The 23,370-nt window shown below is 33.7% G+C and overlaps 1 long non-coding RNA gene across 1 annotated transcript; it reads left to right on the top strand.

The window, feature by feature from the left end:
* The first annotated feature begins 326 nt into the window (after window positions 1-326).
* On the top strand, window positions 327-1,087 carry LOC122030817. The gene is made up of 3 exons (XR_006125620.1): window positions 327-731; window positions 810-832; window positions 912-1,087. It is a non-coding gene; the product is annotated as an uncharacterized LOC122030817 (long non-coding RNA).
* Window positions 1,088-23,370: the final 22,283 nt, after the last annotated feature.

Genomic DNA, 23,370 nt, shown 5'->3' with positions numbered 1-23,370 from the left:
GTTCCTTTCAACATTTATACTGTTTGGTTATATTTTAGTGTTTCTGTTAGTTATAGCGAAATTTGGGGACCAAATTTTTATTAGTAGGAGGATGTGTGATCTCGGAAGATTTAAGTAGCTAGGGTTATTTCAGAAATAGCCTTACAATATTTTTCCAGAATTTTTTGAAATTTTCTGGGAATTTATCGGAGCTCGTACGACGAGTTTTGAGGGGATTAATTCCGGGTACAGATAAGGCCTATTTGGGATACCCATTTAAGTGAGGAAATGTTTTAATATATAAATCCATTTCCTTTATTTTCTTTCCCCAATCCCATCGCCGAACCCGAGCCCTCCTTCCCCGATCTCCCCTCTCTTCCCTACTCTCTGCTCTCTCGCGGACAAGCGACGCCGAAGGGAATGAAGCTTTGATCTCCGGCGATCTTCCTCTGCCGGCGTCAACACCCTAAGCTCAGGTCTGGCCCGTGTTTCTCCTCTCCAGGTCTTCTTCGGCTGAGGAGTTGTTATTCGGTGGATTTTGCACCGATTGTTGACGATCGGTGGCTAGGGCTTGGTGAGGAGCCGGATCTCGTATCGTCTCCGACTGGTAGGCTTACCCTCTCCTCCCCTCGTGTTGCTCACAGAGCAGTCCACACCTCCTTTCTTGCTGGAATTGGGCAACGACGCCATTGGGAGGTGATCCAGAGATTTAGGGCTTCGTCGGATCTGTCCAGTGACGGCGGTGTGGTGAGGTAACACCCTTATCTTCACTGTGTTTGTTCAATCCCCTTCCCTGTTCTTGATCCTCATTTTCTTGGCTACGGATTTAGGTCACGAGATTGAAGGGATTAAGGTAAGATGAATTAGATTGTTGTTGGATTAGGGATCTCCAATCTTGATCTCTGTTCTTGACTTGATCAATAATCTTCCAGATTGATTTCTTCTTGATCCGGAATGTAGAGTGGAATTCAACACATTGCTACTCTGTGGATTTTTTTTGGTGCGGCAGCAACCCATCCATCAGTGTTCCCTTGATCCAGAATCAAACAGCAGCTGGATTGAGGTATGGTGTAGCGAGGTTGATACATAATTAGTGTTATGTTGATGAATTAGGTATGTATTGAATTCGGAATGGATTGGATTGGTACATGATTAGTTAGGGTAATTGATCTTAGTTGTAGATCATGGTTCGAATTTGGATATTGTTAGATAATCACATGTTAGATGATTAGGTATGATCTGGATACCTATTGATAATTTATTATCATTAGGTTGTGTAGATTAATTAGGTTATATGGATTTAGGTTTAATTTGCTAATCTAATGGTTAATTAAGGATTAGGAAATTATTCCTAATTAACCGTTAGAAAGGTGGAGGGTTATAGGTTAGGGTTTGTCCCTAAATTTCTGTTTAGGATTTATTTAGCTATTTGTTTGTGTTTTAGCTAAATAAAGGTAAATGTATTTATTTACACAGGACTCTGATTCGAGACGAGCATCTCGACATTGGATTAGGACTGGATTGTACCTTCTATTTGAGGCGGGTACCCTTTTGACTTATCTTTTGATACTGTCTTATGATATGTATAGTTTATATATAGTTACTAGTGATAGGTGGTAGATTTATTTCTTCCCTGGTCTTAGCTTAGTTGATACCTATCACATGCTTCTACTGTTAGATGCTTTACATTAGTCTGGTTTACTTTATCTCTTGCCATGTGTATATGTGTTCGTGGTTATGATTACTTATAGTGCTTATCTACCCATGATTAGATGCTGGAGATATTTGTTATATATGGTTGGATTCATGTTATTTACATCTCTGTTATATATCTGCATTTACCTTTTTGGCACCTACGTATATGAAGGGGGATACGTTCAGGTATGACATTCTGTAGCCGCATGCACCATACCGCATGATTGCATGCTAGACGATGGACGACTCCATTATTGTTGAGCTCGTCGGCCGGCTACATGAGGGCCTGCACACAACGTGTCTACTGCATGGGTAGTGGCACAGCACTCAGGGTGTGTATGGCAGGTTGCTCGGTGGTGCACCGCCGGGGTGCTCATGGGTAGCACGATACAGCGGGGTTGCAGCCGGGATCCCTCCCCGTCATCGCGTACCGGGAGTTGAGAGCATTGCGCTCCCTCACTATGTTTGAGGTAGGAGGATAGGTGTACTCCGACAGCATCCCGTCCACTCGGTCACTCTTCAGGGGTAGTGACGGCAGAGTGCACGGTGTCACAGCCCTACCCACGCGGTCTCACCATTGTGTGTGAGATGACTGGTCGGGGTGACCATGTCATATTGCATCATATGCATGATTGTATTTATTGTGATTGTTGCATATTAGATGATGCACTTGGTGATTGCATATGGTTGACATGCATACAGGATACATGCTATTTGTTCGACTATCTTTATCTGTGTATGTCCACAGTCATTTGCACAAGCCTCGCAGGTGAGTACTGTTTATTTCAGTTATGCATTTCTTATTATTCTTGCTGTAAACTGTATTACATGCTTCGTTACTCATTACAGTTTATTCAGCTATGCATACATGTTATATTGTTAGAGATATGATCAGAGAGGTCCTATGAGTTTACTCATTCCTTAGATATTCTTCGTAGTTATATATGTTGTATATATCTATTGATTACCTTGAGTTCTTTGAACTCACCCTGTTATTATCGTGTTGAGGTCGTCGAGATATTCCGATAGCCAGCCCCATTATCGCGAGTTTTTTTTGTCTTGATTATATTTTGCTTTTGCATCTTATATATATATCTTGTGGTAGTATTATTTTACATTGAACGGTTGCTACCTTTGTTTTCCTATTTTTACTGGATTTGTTTTCTTCTGATGTAGTGGAGTAGGTATATATCTTCGAGGTTCTATATCGTCTTTCCTTATTAAACTGCGTGGATTGATCATATATTATATCTGTGTAGGAATGTTGATATAAACTGCGTGGGTTGCTTTACTATTTGTCTGTATTATTCCGGCCGTGTGTGGCCGAGGTATAGAGATATATGTATACTGAGCTTCATATTGTCCGCCGTACAGGAGAGATGCAGTCGAAATTTCTTCGGACAGGGACTACCTGGTGCGTGACATTTTTGGTGTGAGCAACTCAAGTTAAGCTAGGGTAAAAATAGACATGAAATAAACTTAACTAAATTTACAATTAAGTACAAAAATAAAACAAGTTAAATTTTGGTCTACCTCCCCCTAGACTTATACTAATCCTTCTCCCCCTTTGATCACAAAAAAATGGGGTTTGAAAAAAATCTAAGGGTTAAAGATTTAGAAAATTTTGAGATTCTTACAAATTTGCAATAATTTTCACATAAACAGTCTTAAAAAAAATTAAGTAAAATTTTAAGAAAATTTTCTAAGTGAAATTACAAGAAAATTTAAAAAAGCTTAAGCAGAAATTTTCAATTTCAGAACCGCTTTTAACTTAAAAAAAATCTTCTGAAAATTTTTCTAAGTATGAATTTAAGTCTTTGCAAAAATTATTTTTAAAAAATCCTAACTTAAGATTTTTCTAAGTAAAAATTTTCACATAAAAGTATTTTTCTAAGTAAAATTTTCTAAGTAAAAATTTCACATAAAAGTATTTTTCTAAGCATAAAAATATTTTGAAAAAAAATGTTTGAAAAACTTTTAAAAGCATTAATTAATTCTAATTTTAATGCTTTGACAGAAAGTTAATTAAATATTTATTTCAATATTTTGGCTTCTAGGTCGTGGCGAGGCACTAGACCTTCTTGGTTATTGGAGTAACAACCACTTCCTTAGACAAAGCCTCATTGAGAAATTCATTGTTTAATTTTCTCACTGAAAGCGCTAATTTTTTATTAATATTTAGACTAAGCAAGATTTAAGAACCCAATAAAGGTTCCAGTCTACTGGATTGATTAAAAATTTCTTAGGGACATATTTTCTCGAGATATTCTTAATTTGTCCCTAGTGATATCTATAATACCAATTCAAATTTTTAAATTTTCTAAAATTAGATGAGCATGCATGGTTTTTCAAATTATCTATTTGAATTTTCATATCTTTATTTTCTAATTTCAATTTCTCATTTTCTAATTTTGATTTGTCTAATTCTTCTAAGGGACAGGACTTAGCTAAAATTACTTTTAAATTTTTATTTTCATTTTCTAATTTGCAGCAATCTTTTGTTAAAAGTTTAATGAACTTAAACATTTTGTTGGGAGGAAGAGATCGTACCTGACTTACTTTGTCAATCTCGTTGTCTGTTTCTCCTCCTGAACTGCTGCTTGCTTCCGACGTGGCTCCCCCTTCATCAATGCTCTCGATGCTCATTTCGGAAGAGCTTGACTCACAGTTGTTGTCTTGATGACTTACCATTAGAGCAAGTCCGGAGAATGTCTCGACTTCCGACTCCGACGACGTATTGTCCCACGTCGTCTTTAGGGCCTTTCGCTTTTGGATAGACTTCTTACCCTTCTCCTTGTCTTTGTTCTTCAGCTGGGGCAGTTGTCCTTGACATGCCCTTCTTCGTCGTAGTGGTAGTAGCGGATCGTCCTTTTCTTCTTCCCCTGCGGATGGTTAGTAGATCTAGATTTACAAAGTTTCTTGAATCTTCTTACCATCATTATCATTTCCTCGTCGTCGAGAGAAGATTCTGACTTTGGTTCGTCTCTCGAAGCTTTGAGGGCGACGTTGTTCTTAGGCTCCTTCATTCCTGCATATCTTAACTGTAACACCCCACCCTCCTCGCTACTGGACTGTGAGGGCGGAGCGCTACTGGACTACTAACTTTACTTAATTAGAGTTGTTCACATGTAAAGATCAATACATAAACTCTAAAAAAACTCAAAACATACAATTAACTAGCAGCGGAAGACTAAATGACTCATCTAATACATTCTTAATAAATGACAATCTTAATAAATTCTTATGCTAGGTCCCAAAGCTTCTATAGTCCAGGCATCACACATCCATCCGCACCTCCTTGTCGCCTTCCTTTGCTATAATTTTTCCTTTCCTTTATCTGCAGTAAGAGGAAAATGCATCTATAAGCAAAATTGCTAAGTAAGCGCTATCTAACTCACAAAACTCGAATATGCATGTGAATATACTAAAATCTAAAAGCTGAATGCTCAAAAGGAAAACTACTCATGATCATCTACAAGCAAAAGAAACATACTGAAATGTTAAACGTGTAAAACAAATCTATACAATCATGCTAGCATAATCTTGCTGAATTTTAAACACTTTTCTTTTATTTCATTTGTTTAAAACTTATACTTTAATACTTCAAAATAATAATCAACTTCTCTTGGGCCCAGGCGTAGTACCATCTTATGGAATTGGACACCTGGATTTGTTTAACGACAACCTCGGAAGTCGGGTACTAGCCTCTTAAATAAAGTAAAATACTTGTTATCTTTTATTACTTCTAATATATAATGCCTCGGCATTTTCTTTAAGCACCTTGTGTGCCAAAATCCCTAAAGTCTTGACTTTGGAATCTACTTAAGGTCTTGGCTTTTCTCTTTCTTTTCTTTATCTTTCTTACACTTGTTAATACTTCTAATAAAAGAATGCTTCTTTAAAAACTGAAATGTTTCTAACTTTGAAATGCATAAACAAAAATCTGCATACTATGCTAATCAAAATTCTGCATACTATACTAATCAAGATTCTGCATTCTATGCTACACTATTTCTGCATACTATGCAAACATAAATTCTGCACTATAATACTTAACCAAATTGCACTATAATCTTTTTCTTTAAAAACTGCACTATAAGTTCCACCAAAAATCTGCACTACAAGTTCCACAAAAAATCTGCACTATAAATTCCACAAAAAAAATCTGCACTACAAGTTCCATCAAAAATCTGCACTATAAACTTTAAAGAAGTCTATACCATAAGCTCTTAAGAAATATGCACTACAAGCTCTAAAGAAATCTGCATTTTAAGCTCTAAGAAATCTGCACTATGAGCCTACATAAAGATCTGCACTATAAGCTTAATTAAAAATCTGCACTATAGGTTTAATTAAAATCTGCACTATAAGCCTACATAAAAATCTGCACTATAAGCTTAATTAAAATCTGCACTATAGGCTTAATTAAAAATCTGCACTATAAGCTTAATTAAAACTTGCACTATAGGCATAATTAAAAATCTACACTATAAGCTTAATTAAAATCTGCACTATAAGCCTACATAAAAATCTGCACTATAAGCTTAATTAAAATATGTACTATAGGCTTAATTAAAAATATGCACTATAAGCGCTTCTTATGCTTCGAATTCAAGAAGAACAAAGGTCCGAAACTACTCCTACTGCAGGTGAGAAGCACTTACTTTGTTTCTTGGACTCACAACCGAACAAAAAGGGCTTCTAGGACCTTGGCCGGCCGCCGGAGATGATGCCCTAACTCCCTTTCATTTTCTGCCCGAGCTCCGCCATCGTACGCAGAAGAGAAGGAGAGAATGGTTTAAGTCACGGGAAAACAGAGCATCAACTTATCCCTTATTATAACTTAATATTTCTGTTAACTCCTTAAATAAATTCGCTATCTTTTCTAAACAAACAAATCCAACATCAACTTATCCCTTTTATAATCCAATATTTCGTTAATTATCTTAAATAAATTCGCTACTTTTTCTAAACAAACAAATCCAACATCAACTTATCCCTTTTATAATCCAATATTCTGTTAACTATCTTAAATATATTCGCTACCTTTTCTAAACAGAAAAATCTGTTTGCACACCTGGTCAGTCGGGTTTTGACCGAGTCAAAGGTTATGGGTTCAATTCTCGGCTTGGACATTTTTTTGTCGAAACTTCCTTCGTTTTGTAAAAATACCAAACGACCTCCAAAAATTACATAAAAATACTCTAAAAATTTCTAAAAATCCCTAGAATATTTCTATAGCATTTTTAAATATTTTTAAATTACTTTTAGGACTCTAATTGACGAAATTTGGGGCGTTACAATTCTCCCTACCTTATAAAAAGTTCGTCCTCGAACTTAGAATAATTCTGGATATCTCTGTCTCATACTGTCCTCACGCTCCTAAGTAACTTCCTCGTGCTTCTGGTTCTAAATGACTTTCACTAATGGTACTCTTTGTTCCTTAGTCTCTTAACTTCTCGGTCCTCTATTATTCATATCGCATCGTAACCATTAGGGGTCTTTGGAAGGCTTGATATCTTCTCTATCCTTTCTAAACATACTTATGTATATGAATATAAGAGAGACAAAACTTCTATCTTACTAAAGCGCATTTAAGCAATTACTCCATACTGTAAATAATAAAGAAAGCATAAAAGGAAAACTTAAATACTTTCTTACTTGAAGACGGCAAGGTTGGTGCTGATGTGTGATGCTGGAGAATAGGAACTGCTCTGATACCAACTGTAACACCCCACCCTCCTCGCTACTGGACTGTGAGGGCGGAGCGCTACTGGACTACTAACTTTACTTAATTAGAGTTGTTCACATGTAAAGATCAATACATAAACTCTAAAAAAACTCAAAACATACAATTAACTAACACCGGAAGACTAAATGACTCATCTAATACATTCTTAATAAATGGCAATCTTAATAAATTCTTATGCTAGGTCCCAAAGCTTCTATAGTCCAGGCATCACACATCCATCCGCACCTCCTTGTCGCCTTCCTTTGCTATAACTTTTCCTTTCCTTTATCTGCAATAAGAGGAAAATGCATCTATAAGTAAAATTGCTAAGTAAGCGCTATCTAACTCACAAAACTCGAATATGCATGTGAATATACTAAAATCTAAAAGTTGAATGCTAAAAAGGAAAACTACTCATGCTCATCTACAAGCAAAAGAAACATACTGAAATGTTAAACGTGTAAAACAAATCTATACAATCATGCTAGCATAATCTTGCTGAATTTTAAACACTTTCTAAATCTTATTTCACTTGTTTAAAAACTTATACTTTAATACTTCAAAATAATAATCAACTTCTCTTGGGCTCAGGCGTAGTACCATCTTATGCGCGTTCCCTAATAGGTTGGGGTAGCGAGCCACCAATCCTAAAAGAGCAGACCTCGGTCTACCAGGGCCAAGACCTCGGAATTGGACACCTGGATTTGTTTAAAGTAAAATACTTGTTATCTTTTATTATTTCTAATATATAATGCCTCGGCATTTTCTTTAAGCACCTTGTGTACCAAAATCCCTAAAGTCTTGACTTTGGGATCTACTTAAGGTCTTGGTCTTTCTCTTTCTTTTCTTTATCTTTCTTACACTTGTTAATACTTCTAATAAAAGAATGCTTCTTTAAAAACTGAAATGTTTCTAACTTTGAAATGCATAAACAAAAATCTGCATACTATGCTAATCAAAATTCTGCATACTATACTAATCAAGATTCTGCATTCTATGCTACACTATTTCTGCATACTATGCAAACATAAATTCTGCACTATAATACTTAACCAAATTGCACTATAATCTTTTTCTTTAAAAACTGCACTATAAGTTCCACCAAAAAACTGCACTACAACTTCCACCAAAAATCTGCACTATAAATTCCACACAAAAAATCTGCACTACAAGTTCCACCAAAAATCTACACTATAAACTTTAAAGAAGTCTGTACCATAAACTCTTAAGAAATCTGCTCTAAAGAAATCTGTATTTTAAGCTCTAAGAAATCTGCACTACAAGCTCTAAAGAAATCTACTCTAAAGAAATCTGCATTTTTAAGCTCTAAGAAATCTGCACTATGAGCCTACATAAAGATCTGCACTATAAGCTTAATTAAAAATCTGCACTATAGGTTTAATTAAAAATCTGCACTACAAGCTTAATTAAAATCTGCACTATAAGCCTACATAAAAATCTGCACTATAGGCTTAATTAAAAATCTGCACTATAAGCTTAATTAAAACCTGCACTATAGGCATAATTAAAAATCTGCACTATAAGCTTAATTAAAATCTGCACTATAAGCCTACATAAAAATCTGCACTATAAGCTTAATTAAAATCTGTACTATAGGCTTAATTAAAAATATGCACTATAAGCGCTTCTTATGCTTCGAATTCAAGAAGAACAAAGGTCCGAAACTACTCCTACTGCAGGTGAGAAGCACTTACTTTGCTTCTTGGACTCACAACCGAACAAAAAGGGTTTCTAGCAAATCCAACATCAACTTATCCCTTTTATAATATTCTGTTAACTATCTTAAATAAATTCGCTACATTTTCTAAACAAACAAATCCAAGATCAACTTATCCCTTTTATAATCCAATATTCTGTTAACTATCATAAATAAATTCACTACCTTTTCTAAACAGAAAAATTTGTTTGCACACCTGGTCAGCTGGGTTTTGACCGAGTCAAAGGTCATGGGTTCAATTCTCGACTTAGACATTTTTTTGTCGAAACTTCCTTCGTTTTGTAAAAATACCAAACGACCTCCAAAAATTACATAAAAATACTCTAAAAATTTCTAAAAATCCCTAGAATATTTCTATAGCATTTTTAAATATTTTTAAATTACTTTTTGGACTCTAATTTAGGAAATTTGGGGTGTTACATTAACTCATGCACTTCAAATGTTGAAAAGAATTCTTCTAACAAAATTTTTTCTAAATATTTAGAAATGTAAAAGGCATCTACTAATGATGCCCATTTGGTATTTCTAGGAAAGGAATTCAGTGCATACCTGAGCGAATCTCAGTTACTTATCTTTTCTCCGAGATTCGAAAGTACGGTAATGATTTCTTTTATTCTCGAATGCAGATGCGCGACTGTCTCGTCTTCCCCAAGTCGCAGGCTGGTGAGCTGATTGCGAAGCAGATCTTGAGGAACTTCTCCCAAAGTTCCTTTGCCGAGTCGTAGTTCCCAATTCTGTTGACTTCTTGAGGCGGAAGAACACTTAGCAGATGGTATTCTGCTTTGCCGTTCGCCACGAAGTTGACCTGCTCCTTTTTCGTCCAATTGTTTTTCTCCTTACCTTCCGGGGCTGTAAAACCAAATTCCATTGTAAGCATTAATTCAAAATCGGTGGCAAAGAATACCTACATCAGCTTTTTTCAAGTGGCGAAATCCCCTTCGAATTTCAGTGGGTGGATGCTTGGTCCGACCATTTCGTTGTTTCGTTTGGCGGTTAGTCCTCCTGAAGCGCCTCGGCTCTGATACCACTTGTGGGACCGTTACGGTCGGCTAGAAGGGGGGTTGAATAGCCCTGTAAAAATAAAACACAACCCTTCCCGACTTTTCAAACTAACACTTGCATATAAAATAGAAAAATAATAAATCAAAATAGAAAAAGATGAGGCACCAGATGTTTACTTGGTTACAACCGGGGAAGTTGTTAATCTAAGGAAAATGATCGCACAACTATCTCCTTAAGGCGGAGAAGCCTCTTTTATAGTAATGTAGGCACAGAAAGAAAGAAGCTAATCTAAATAGCGGAAGCGCACAAGCGTTGTTACAATTTCTGAACTGATTGATTAACTTCTGGACCAAGGCTATATTTATAGCCTTGGTCGGGGTGCTTAGAGGGTTCCGGGCGCCCTGGGGGGATAAATTTTATCCCTCAACGTTCAGATCGAGTCAAAGCTCGATCTGGTCAAACTTCACGATCCGGGCGCCTAGAAGGGTTCCGGGCGCCCCGGGCTGGTCCGGGCGCCCTGGACCCTAAAGTCAACCAGTGCTGACTTTTTCATCCGGGGACCACTGCTCCGGTTCAGTTCACCTCGGTCCGGGTCTTCTACTCCGGATCCGCTCGCTTGGGTGATCTCTTCCATCCGGAAAAGGGCTCATCCGAATCGCTGCGTGTTTCCTTCTCGTCCGCCGGCGTACTCATCCACAGTCTTCGTCCCTCGGACGCACCGCGTGTCGTCCTTCTCGCTCGCTGCGTCTCTTGCTCCTCGAGCAGTCTTCCACTCTGGCTTTCGTCCCTCGGAACCTCCCGCACGCTTCCTTCTCGTCCGCCGGTGTACTATTCAGCAACGCCTCATCCCTCGGACGCACCTCGTGTCGTCTTTCTCGCTAGCTGCGTCTTCCACTCGACTACCTGTGCTCCTAAGCTCCTGCACACTTAGACACAAGGTTAGAAACACACAGGACCTAACTTAACTTGTTGATGACACCCAAACAACCTTGGGGTTCCAACAACCCCCCCCCTCTAGCGCTTCTCGATCCAACAATTGGTATCAGAGCGAGGTTGCTCTGAATTAGTACAACTACCGTTCAAGCATTTTTTTCGTCGCTTTTTCATTCGTTTAGGATAAAAACTTTCATTTTTCCCTCCAAAATTAATTTCGAAAAACTCATTGTCATCTTTTCACCATTGGTCTATATTAGCGAAATATCGTGTTTTCAAAAATTTCTGGTAATATTTTTTTAATAATATATTATTATTATTATTATTTATTTATTTTGAAAATCTTGAATTGTTATTTTTATCCTTTTCTCACACTACTAATCTAGGATCAAGTCCTGGGATAAGTTTTTGTAGGATCGAAAAGAATTTATATATCTCCACAATGACATGATATTGTCTACTTTGGGCATAAGCCCTCATGGTTTTGCTCTTGGACTCTACCTAAAAGGCCTCATGCCAAATGGAGATATCTTTCTCTTATAAACCCATGATCTTTCCCATGTGTTTTCAATGTGGGACTATGTTTGCAACATTGCAACTCCAACAATCCCCCCCCCCCCTCAAACAAAGGACCACAGGCTTCCCACGTTCGATCCTCGACCCACCAGGTCTTCCAACCCCTCGGTCCACCCGACCTACTAAGACTTCCTTGCCTAGTCGCAACTAGGACTTCCTGCATGGTGTTTGGTCCTCTTGATCCGAACATAGGAGCCCCCCACTTTCTTTGTTTGAGGTCAATATTGTACCCACATGGCTCAATCAGATCATAGCTCTTGTGCACAGTCGGCGGTTAAACCTTCTGGCAGTCCAGGCTCTGATACCAATTGTAGGATCGAAAAGAATTTAGATATCTCCACAATGAAATGATATTGTCCACTTTGGGCCTAGACCCTCATGATTTTGCTCTTGGGCTCTACCCAAAAGACCTCATGCCAAATGGAGATATCTTTCTCTTATAAACCCATGATCTTTTCCATGTGTTTTCAATGTGGGACTATGTTTGCAACATTCCAACTCCAACATTTTTTTTTTGTGTGTTCCTTGTGCAAGTTTTTATGGCTCTTCAAGAATGATACAGTACAACCTGCCCCCCGCTCTTCTTCGGCGAAGACTTCGGCTATTGGAAAGGTCGAATGGAGTCATACCTGCAAACCGAGTTCGAAGTCTGGATGATCACCAAGACCGGGCTCGAACTACCAACTGACGGCGTCGGAAAATCGGTACCTTACAAGAACTGGGACGCGAACATAATTAAAAAGGTGGAGGCAAATGCCAAAGCAACGTATACAATTCAGTGCGGTCTGACCAATGAGGAGCTGAATCGTGTCGGATTCTTCTCAAGTGCAAAAGAGCTATGGGAGAATCTGATTGAGCTACATGAAGGTATTTCCGATACGAACGTAAGTAAGTGCAATTTAATAGACGACTCATTAGAATTAAATGAGCAGACTGATACTACTTCGGCCGAGGAAGGTGTTACGTTATTTGCAGGAACAAGCAAGACGAAGAAAGCACTGAAGGCAACATGGTCCGAGTCACCAAACAAGTCTGAGTCCGATGAAGAAGAACTGACGAGCTTCCTCGCTTTACCAATACTAGCAACTGTAACAGAAACTGAGCCCGAGTACGAGTCAGAAACCGAGAGCGAATCCAGGACCGAGTTCGAGTGAAGCCACGGATCCGTATCCGTTTCCGAAGGGCCCAAATTCACTGTAAGCTCTTTCATTTCTGAAGTAGATAATTCAAAAACTTTAGTTTCTTATTTACTAAAGAAATTGGCCAAATCTAATGTCCAGGTCAAGTCACTTCTAAAGGAGGGGTAACAACCCTTAAAGAAGTGACTAACTCGAGTCCCTTAACTGAGTCAGTTCAAATTGGAAGTTCAACTCAAGTCCAACAACTTGAGGAAGAAAATTCCAATTTGAAAACTCAAGTTAAAGAACTCAATGACACGTTGGAATGGTTCACCTTGGGTTCCAAGAATCTGGATCTGATTCTTGGAAAACAGCGAGCCGTTTACAACAAATCCAGACTTGGATTTAAAACTAAAAGAAAATACAAATCATATTTATCATTAGTAAATAGAAATAATAGAAAGGTAGCCCAAGCATGGGTACCTAAGTCCAACTTGGTCAATCAAGTTGGACTTGGTCAAATTGGGTCCCCAAGGATCAAGTCTATTACTTTGATAGACCTTATCGAGGTTATGATCCAAGGGGAGCAAATAGAAAAACTATTTTTAAAATTGTTTGATGCCTGTTTTACTTGTCTTTTATTATACATGCTTAGATTAGGATAGCTTAAGGACCTAGGCGTAATTTACACTTGCTAGTTAAATCTAGGAGTTTCAAAAAGAAAATTAAATATATAATTTCTTTGAGTGGTTTTGTCTAGGAAGGGGTGGATGATCTCATACCCAAGAAGGTCTAGTGCCTCGCCACGACCTGAGAACCAATCATTGAAATGTGTATTTAATTAACTAATTGGAAAACCTAAGTTTAACTCAAATGTAAATTAATCCTTAGAAATAATTTAAATTAAAGATAATCATCTAACAAAATTACTTAAGATTACCTGATTGATAACTCAGAATAGGGTGAGATGGATCTAGGCTGAACATAGTATCAAATAAATTTCAAATTAAGAAATTCAATTTAATCAAATAACCAAAATTAATTCAATTTAATCAGATAAATAAAGTTAATCATTTATTTAAAAAACATTTTAAAATCTTTTAAAACTTATTTTAAAACTCATTTTAAAACTCTTTTAAAAAACATTTAAAAAATATTTTAAAACTCAATTTAATACTAATTTTAAAAAATCATTTTAAAACTCATTTAAAAATCATTTTAAAAATATTTAAAAACTCATTTTAAAAATCTTTCAAAACTTATTTTAAAAATTATTTTTAAACTCTTTAAAAAAAACATTTTAAAAATCTTTTCAAACTCATTTTAAAACTTATTTGAAAAAATCAATTTAAAATTCTTTTAAAAATCATTTAAAAATCTTTTCAAACTCATTTTAAAACTTATTTTAAAAAATCATTTAAAAATCTTTTAAAACTCATTTTAAAATGCATTTAAAAACATTTTAAAATCTTGTAAAACTTATTTTAAAACTCATTTTAAAACTATTTTAAAAAACATTTTAAAATCTTTTAAAACTCATTTCAAAACTTATTTTAAAACTCATTTTAAAACTCTTTTAAAAAACATTTTAAAAATCTTTTAAAACTTATTTTAAAAAAAACATTTTAAAACTCTTTTAAAAAATCATTTTAAAAATCTTTTAAAACTCATTTAAAAAATCTTTTAAAACTCATTTCAAAAATCATTTTAAAACTCTTATAAAAAACATTTTAAAAATCTTTTAAAACTCATTTTAAAACTTATTTTAAAAATAATTTTAAAACCCTTTTAAAAAACAATTTAAAAATATTTTAAAACTCATTTTAAAACTTATTTTCAATATCATTTTAAAACTCTTTTAAAAAACATTTTAAAAATCTTTTAAAACTCATTTTAAAACTTATTTTAAATATCATTTTAAAACTCTTTAAAAAAACATTTTAAAAATCTTTTTAAACTCATTTTAAAACTTATTTTAAAAAATCATTTTAAAACTCTTTTAAAAAATCTTTTGAAACTCATTTTAAAACTTATTTTAAAAATCATTTCAAAACTCTTTTAAAAAATCATTTTAAAAAATCATTTTAAAAATATTTTAAAACTCATTTAAAAACTCTTTTAAAAAACATTTTAAAATCTTTCAAAACTCATTTATAACTATTTTAAAAAACATTTTAAAAATCTTTTAAAACTCATTTTTAAACTTATTTTAAAAATAATTTAAAAACTCTTTTAAAAAAACATTTGAAAAATCTTTTAAAACTCATTTTAAAACTTATTTTAAAAAATCATTTTAAAACTCTTTTAAAAATCATTTTAAAAATATTTTAAAAATCATTTTAAAAATATTTTAAAACTCATTTTAAAACTTATTTTAAAAATCATTTCAAAACTCTTTTAAAAAATCATTCTAAAAATATTTTAAAACTCATTTTAAAACTCTTTTAAAAAACATTTTAAAATCTTTTAAAATTCATTTATAAAACTTTTAAAAAACATTTTAAAAATCTTTTAAAACTCATTTTAAAACATATTTTAAAAATCATTTTAAAACTCTTTTAAAAAAACATTTTAAAAATCTTTAGAAACTCATTTTAAAACTTGTTTTAGAAATCATTTTAAAACTCTTTTAAAAAACATTTTAAAAATATTTTTAAACTTATTTTTAAAATCATTTTAAAACTCTTTTAAAAAATATTTTAAAACTTATTTTAAAAAATCAATTTAAAACTCTTTTAAAAAACATTTTAAAAATCTTTTAAAACTCATTTTAAAATTTATTTTAAAAAATCATCTTAAAACTCTTTTAAAAAATCATTTTAAAAAATCTTTTAAAACTCATTTTAAAATTTATTTTAAAAATCATTTAAAACTCTTTTTTAAAATCATTTTAAAAATCTCTTAAAACCCATTTTAAAAAACTTTTAAAACTCATTTTAAAACTTTTTAAAAAAACATTTTAAAATCTTTTAAAACTCATTTTAAAACTTATTTTAAAACTCATTTTAAAACTCTTTTAAAAATATTTTAAAACTCATTTTAAAACTTATTTTAAAAAAACATTTTAAAAGTCTTTTAAAAAATCATTTTGAAAATATTTTAAAACTCATTTTAAATATCTTTTAAAACTCATTTTAAAACTTATTTTAAAAATCATTTTAAAACTCTTTTAAAAAAAAATTAAAAAATGTTTTTATACTTATTTTAAAACTTATTTTAAAAATCATTCAAAAACTCTTTCAAAAAATATTTTAAAAATATTTTAAAACTCATTTTAAAAATTCATTTTAAAACTCTTTTAAAAAATATTTTAAAAATCTTTTAAAACTCATTTTAAAAATATTTTAAAACTTATTTTAAAAATCATTTTAAAACTCTTTTAAAAAACATTTTAAGAATCTTTTAAAATTCATTTTAAAACTTATTTTAAAAAATCATTTTAAAACTCTTTTAAAAATCATTTTAAAAATCTTTTAAAACTCATTTTGAAAATCTTTTAAAACTCATTTAAAAAATCTTTTAAAACTCATTTTAAAACTTATTTTAAAAATCTTTTTAAACTCTTTTAAAAATCATTTTAAAAATATTTTAAAACTCATTTTAAAAATCATTTTAAAAATATTTTAAAACTCATTTTAAACCTTATTTTAAAAAATCTTTTAAAAATTCATTTTAAAACTTATTTTAAAAATCAATTTAAAAATCATTTGGAAAAAATCATTTTAAACATTATTTGAAAAATTATTTAAAAAACATTTTAAAAATTATTTTAGAAAAAAATCATTTTAAAAATTAGCTGAAAAATATTTTTAAAATCCTTTAATATCCTTTTAAAAACCATACTTAATTATTTTTTTAATTAAATTTCAAAATCATACTTAATCATAATCAAGATTTAAAATTTTAATTTTTTGATTATTAAATTTTTAAAAATTCATTTGACCTTCAAAAATTCTTAATTAACTTTCAATATATCTATTTTTTGAGCTAAAATATAAAATTATAATTCAATATCTTTAAATATTAACTCCATAAACTTAATATGCTTGATAATCCAGATGAAAAATTAGAAAAATATAAAATGCCTTTTATGTTTTTATAAGTTACATGCTTGGACTCTAGGACCCTAGGACTTTTATTTTGCATTAATTAAGGGGGAGTGAGTAGAGTGAAGCTAAGTTTTTTTTTAAGTAAACAAAAAAAAAAGGTATATTTTTTAAAAGTTAAACCCTTTGAAAGAAGCAAATCCAATTGTTTCTATCTAGACAAATAAGTTTTTTTAAAAAAATTAAAAATTACTAAGTATTTTTACATTTCTAGTTCAACTAAGCTAAATTTAGCCAAGATTTTTTTAACTTACTTTCAAAACTTAACAAAAATTGTCTAATTTTTTGTTGAAAAACTAAGGGTGTGTTTGGTACGCGCGTTTTCCATTTTCATTTTCTGGAAAATACGCGTTTTCTAGAAAACATAAAATGACTTTTTGTCATTTTCTGTTTTTCTAGAAAACGCTAGCTATTTTTATAAAAAATAAGTACAAAAAAAGCAAAGCAAATATCATTTTTCAGAAAATATGCGTTTTCCAGAAAATGAAAATGGAAAACGCGCGTACCAAATGCACCCTAAGTATTTGCTAAGTGTTTTTTTTTAAACTTTGTTTTTCAAAACAAACAATATTGTCAAAAACTTTTTAAATTTAGCTAAGCCTTTTTCAAATTCTGCTAAATATTTTCAAAAGTCTGCTAAATATTTTAAAGCTTTTCAATATTTTTTTCCAAAGACTTTTCAAAATTAAGTTAAGTATTTTTTTCAACTTTAGCTACGGTTTGTAATAATGTTTTCAAAACTATTTCAACTTTTGCTAAAGCTTTTCTATTAGATTTTTAAAATATAGCCAAGTATTTTAAAAAATTTTCAAATTTTGCTAAGTGTTTTCACAAAATCTTTTTAAAATCAACCTAAGTTTTTTTTACCAAAAAGCTTTTCAAGTTTAGCTAAAATTTTAAAGTTTAACTAAGTGTTCTAATATCATGAAATTAGCTAAGTTACTTTTCCAAGTCAAAATAATTTTATCTTAGCTAGTTTTAAAAGACAAATTTATGTTTTCAAAATTTATGACTTCACTTAGCTAAAATATGTTACAAGGAGATTTCAAAAGCTAAGTGTTTACTTAACCCTCTATTTTTCTAAAATTTTATAAAAACTATTTCTGAAAAGGTAAGTTTTCACAAAACAAACTAAGGCCTGTACAAACTACTCTCTTGTTTATTTTGATATATGGTAAAGGGGGAGAGTGTAAGAAAATTTAAAGAATTAAAGAAAATTTAAAAAAAATCAAAAATTATAATTCTTTTAATTTTAAAAGGTGAGCTTTTATTAAGGGGGAGTATTTATACTTAAGTTTTTTCACTAAGGGGGAGCTCTACACTTAATTTAGCTCTGCACTTAATTATCATTATGCTTGTATTTTCATGCTTATCTTTTTATGCCATTATTTTCTTAACTTTGAATTTTTGTTGTCATAATAAAAAAGGGGGAGATTGTTGGTGCGGGAAGCATCCGACGATCGAACCTAAGTTTTGATAATGACAAATGATTCAAAGTTAAGGTTATATTGTGATCTAACAGTTTGAATGAGCTTGCAGGAAAGTTCTAAGTGTACTTAGGCAAAAGTCCTAACTGAGGTTAAGCAGGTAGAAAACCCTAGGGAGTGGTAACCCTATGCAGAAAGTCTTGGTGGGTCGAAGGCTTCAGGCAAAAGTCTTAGGGGGTGGTAACCCTAGGTGGAAAGTCATGGTGTTGTGAACAAGGTGGAAGACTGGATGGGTCGGGGAGCGGGCATCCAGCAGAAAGTCCGGAAGCATTGAGCATTGAGCAAAAGTCCAGTCGATCTGGAGGATTGCACTGGCAACAGGTAACTCTCCTGAGAGGAGTAGGTGAGGACGCGTTCCCCGCAGAGGGAACAGTAGGCGTCGGGTCGACCTAGGGTTTCCGGTTGGAAATCCGAAGTCAGACCTGGACAGTCTAGAGACTGTCAAACACCTTTTTCTATCATATTTATGTGTGCTAACCTTGTCTTGCAGGGTATATGTGTATTTTGTGGACTAACACATTGTACAAGGACAAAATAGCACACTTGGCCTCGGATGAACAATGTCCGAGGCGCCTCAGGTGTAAGCCAGAAGAAGTCAGCACAGCAAGGCTTGAGGCGCCATGGAATAGGCTGGAGGCGCCTTGAACCAGGTCTTGGAGGCGCCTTGGACCAGCCTTGGAGGCGTCTTTAAGTGGATGAGGTGCGACCGGATCAGTGTTGATCCACGCGGCTGACTCGGCGGGTTAAAGGCGCCTTGGAGCTTAATGGAGGCGCCTTGAAGACCCTTTATAAAGATGTCTCGAGCAGCAGTCTAAGATATCTTCTTCCAACCAATCTTTTTGCATCCAGCTGCTAACGAGACAGTCCGACAAAGCTATAACTCGACGCCAACAACCCGGAGCTTTAGATTTAGCATTTTAGTTGTCGGTATAAAATTTATTTACAGCTTTTTCTGTACTTAGCTTATAATAACTTTACGAAATATAGTTGTTGCCCACCGGAAACGATCAACGATCGCGGGCCTTGGAGTAGGAGTTGCCACAGGCTCCGAACTAAGTAACCAACTTGTGTTAGCGTGTGGTTGTGTTTAATTTCCGCTGTGTTTTACTCGATACGTTTTAAATCGAACGAAATAGCCACGAGCACTATTCCCCCCTAACGCTTCTCAATTCAACACTAATTGTAACGACCCAAATTTCCTCATTTTGAGTCCCAAAAATAATTCAAAAATATTTAGAAATGCTATAGAAAAATTTTAGAGATTTTTAGAAATTTTTAGAGTATTTTTATGCTATTTTTGGAGTTCGTTGGGTATTTTTACCAAACGGAAGAAGAAAAAAAAAAGAAAAATAATATACGTTGAAGTCGGGTTTTGAACCCAAGATCATAGACCCGAACCCGAGTCTTAATGAACCAGCCCAACAAACTGAGCTACACGATTTTTGTTAACCTTATATGGAGCGAAATTTATATATGCAGTAGTTGGAACGTTTAAAATAAATTGGAATAAAAGTGCGTGGCTGAGGGATCGAAGCCGAGACCTTTGACCCGAGCAAAACCCGCTTGACCAGCTGGTATGGCAGCCGATGTTAATTAAGGAAAGGGATGAATAATACTTAAGCAGTAGTTAGATAATAAAATACCTAAGTTAAGAGAGGACTTAAGTTTCTCCCGTGACCTAAAACTCCCGAACCCCTCTCCTCCTCTCTCGCGAACGGCGACGGCGACGGCGACTCCACGGTTCGGGCGGAGAAGGCGACGGAGCTAGGCCTTTTTCCGGCGGGTCCTCAACTGTGTGCGACCACCATCGTCGAGGAGGATCTGTAGGTGCAAGAAGAAGCCGAAAACTTGAGTTTTCTCCGAAGCCTAGCAGCTCCTCTTCCCGGTTTTGAGTCCAAGGATAGGTAAGTTGCTTACTCACCTGCAATAGGATAGTTACGGATTCCTATTCCTTTTGTTTCCGAATTTTTTTTCTGTGAGGATGGTTGGTTTAGGGGTGCTGCCGTGAGTTTCCAAGGGATTGAACCTTGAAGTTCTACCGTGGGTTGAGGTTTTGGATTAGATTTCTTTTGGGTATTTAATAGACCACGAAATACCTGCCTTGGTGTTAGGATAGATTTTTCTTCCTTGCAATTCTGACGAATCAATGAATCAGTTTATATAGTTTTTGCTTTAAGTCTTGAGCAGGTTTAATTGGGTCTATTTTGGGCTATGTAAGGGATTCATGAAAGCTTTTCTGCTAATTAAATTGCTAACATATATAGATATTAATAGTGGTTGTATATTACTTGATGGTTTCTGGTTTTCATGGAGGAAAGGAACACGAAAGAGGAATAGTTGGGTGATTAGAGGTAGAATCGAAGGTGCCCTTGGTTTTGAGTTAGTTATGATCTGGTGGGCAAATCTAAAAGGGTATAACATGAATTCAAATTGGTTCTGTTTTAAGTGTTGGCTTTAGATGTTGATTATTTCCTTTTGGACAGATAGCAAGTTACTGTTTTGTTTTGAGATGCACTGGATTTGAACAAGTTCTATATAGGTTTCGAATTAGTTGTTAGAGATAAGAGTAGTTTCAAGATTTTACCCTCTTCTTTACATTACTGCTGAAACATGCTTGAGGATTCTATTGCTCTATATAAGTATGAGATTTCAGTTTCAGATTTAGTTTCTTATGCTTCCTTAATTAGTTAGAACAACCCATTCCTCTTGTGCTATATGATGAACAAGAACAGCCCATTAATCCTATACTAGTTTTAGAGCTTGCATGCAGATTTGATGCAGTTTAAGGATATGCTGCTTTGTGTTCCTTGCATTGTTTAAATAACAGAGATTTAGAACTGAAAAAGAAAAAGGTTGTAAGTATAACAAGTTTTTAAGCATATAGTGATTTCTGTAATAACCTTGAAAGCATGAATTGAGATAGATATCATATTGATTGATTTATGGGAAGAAAATGCATAGATTTAAGGGATTGTTAGATTCTGAAAAGATGATCAAATGTTGATGACGTAAATTAAGGATGGAAACTTTACCTTCGGATTTAGCCATAAAGAATTTCGGAAGTGCTAGAGTTTCAAGTTCTAACAAGTTTAGACCTTTTTAGTGTTATTTAATGGGCAAGGACAACCCTTTGTTAAAGTATAAGTATTAGTTCTAGCTATGAAATGGGCACAAACAACCCCACTTTGGAGTTTCTGTTTAGATGTTTTATTACGGTTTTAAGAAGCATGATCAGCCTTGTTTTTTTTAGCATGGCAAATTTAGTTTCCGTGCATTGATAAGCATGAACAGCCGTAGCTATTAGCATTGCAGTTGTAGGTTTTTCGCTACTTTAACAAGCATGAACAGCTACTCTTTAAGTGTATAATGCATAATTTTAGTATGCAGATTTTTCTAAGCTAGTATGCAGATTTTTCTAAGCTTTGTATGCAGAATTTGATTAAGCATCGTAGGACAAAATTTTGTTAAGCATAGTAGTGCAGATTTGCTTAAAGTGTTTAGTTTCTTTAGCAGTGCAGATTTGCTAACAGATAGTTATGGAAAGCGTTGTAGTACAAGACTTTAGATTTTCCTTAAATATGCATGATTGTGTGTTACCTAGTTAGTTTCACTCATAGATGCATATGGAAAATACCCTATCAATATTTTGAGTTTAAGAAAAGTGTAAGAAAGATAAAGAAAATAAAGAAAAAAGGCCAAGGCCTTAAGTAGATCCCAAAGTCAAGACTTTAGGGATTTTGGCACACAAGGTGCTTATTAAAATGCCAAGACATTTAAAGAAGAAGTAATTAAGATTATAAGTATTTTACTTTTAAGAAGAGGCTAGTACCCGACTTCCGAGGTTGTCGTTAAACAAATCCAGGTGTCCAATTCTGAGGTCTTGACCTTGGTAGACCGAGGTCTGCTCTTTTAGGATTGGTGGCTCGCTACCCCAACCTATTAGGGAACGCGCATAAGATGGTACTATGCCTGGGCCCAAGAAGAAGTTGATTATTATTTTAAAGTATTATAAGTATAAGTTTTTGAACAAGTAAAACGAGTTTTACATAAACCTAAAGTATTAAAGATTAAGTTTAGAACAAATGAAATAAGTTTCATATAGTTCTAAAAATCAGTAAGTTTAGTTCTTTATTCTACCATGTTTATCTAGTAGATGAGTAGTTTTTCATATTTACCTATTAGATGAGTAGCATGATTAGCTATTAGAATTACATGAGTAGATTCCTTAGCTTTTCTTTGCTATTAGTTTGACATGAGCAGTTATGTTTATGCTTTATTTCTTTTTAGAGCATATAGTTTCTAGTTCTTTTCGTATACATGCACATTCGTGATTTTGTGAGTTAGATAGCGCTTACTAAGCAAATTTTGCTTATAGATTGCACTTCCTCTTACTGCAGATACAGGAAAGGAAAAGATATAGAAAGGAAGACGACAAGGAGGTGTTCGAAGGATGTGTGATGCCAGGACTATGGAAGCCTTGGGACTAGGAAAGAAGTTTTATTTTAGTTTCCATTGTCTTTTGCTATGTAAGGAGTATTTGAGATAGTATTTGTTATTTTGATATGATTAGGACATAGTAAAAGAATTGTAATCTTGTGTGATGATTTCTGGTGTTCTTTTCTTTATTTTGGATTTATTATACTGCGTGGTTGATTGATATGTGTTCTAGCCGTTTGTGGCTGAGTATATATTGCATGTATTGTTGAATATGGTCACTGGTACAAGGGAGACTCTGCCAAAATTTTTCGGTAGGGTTTCCATGTGATTTTTAATCATACCGGTTAAGTAGAGTTAGTAGTTAGGTAACGGTCATCCTTAGAGTGTAGTAGTAGTAAGAAGGGTGGTCGTTACACTAATTACTAACACTTTCACCCTTCTTTATTTCTCTCCTGGTCCTCTTCCTATTTGAGACCAATGCTAGCCAATTAGGTATATCTTTAGAAATGACCCTAAGGTTATAGCGACTTCTGTTACGTGATCTTCTCATCATATTGGTTGAAACAAG

The sequence above is a fragment of the Zingiber officinale genome, chromosome 11A (genome assembly GCF_018446385.1).
Source record: "Zingiber officinale cultivar Zhangliang chromosome 11A, Zo_v1.1, whole genome shotgun sequence".
Taxonomy (NCBI): Eukaryota; Viridiplantae; Streptophyta; class Magnoliopsida; order Zingiberales; family Zingiberaceae; genus Zingiber; species Zingiber officinale.
Note: the sequence above shows the minus strand (reverse complement) of the source record. Positions and strands in the feature narration are given on the sequence as shown.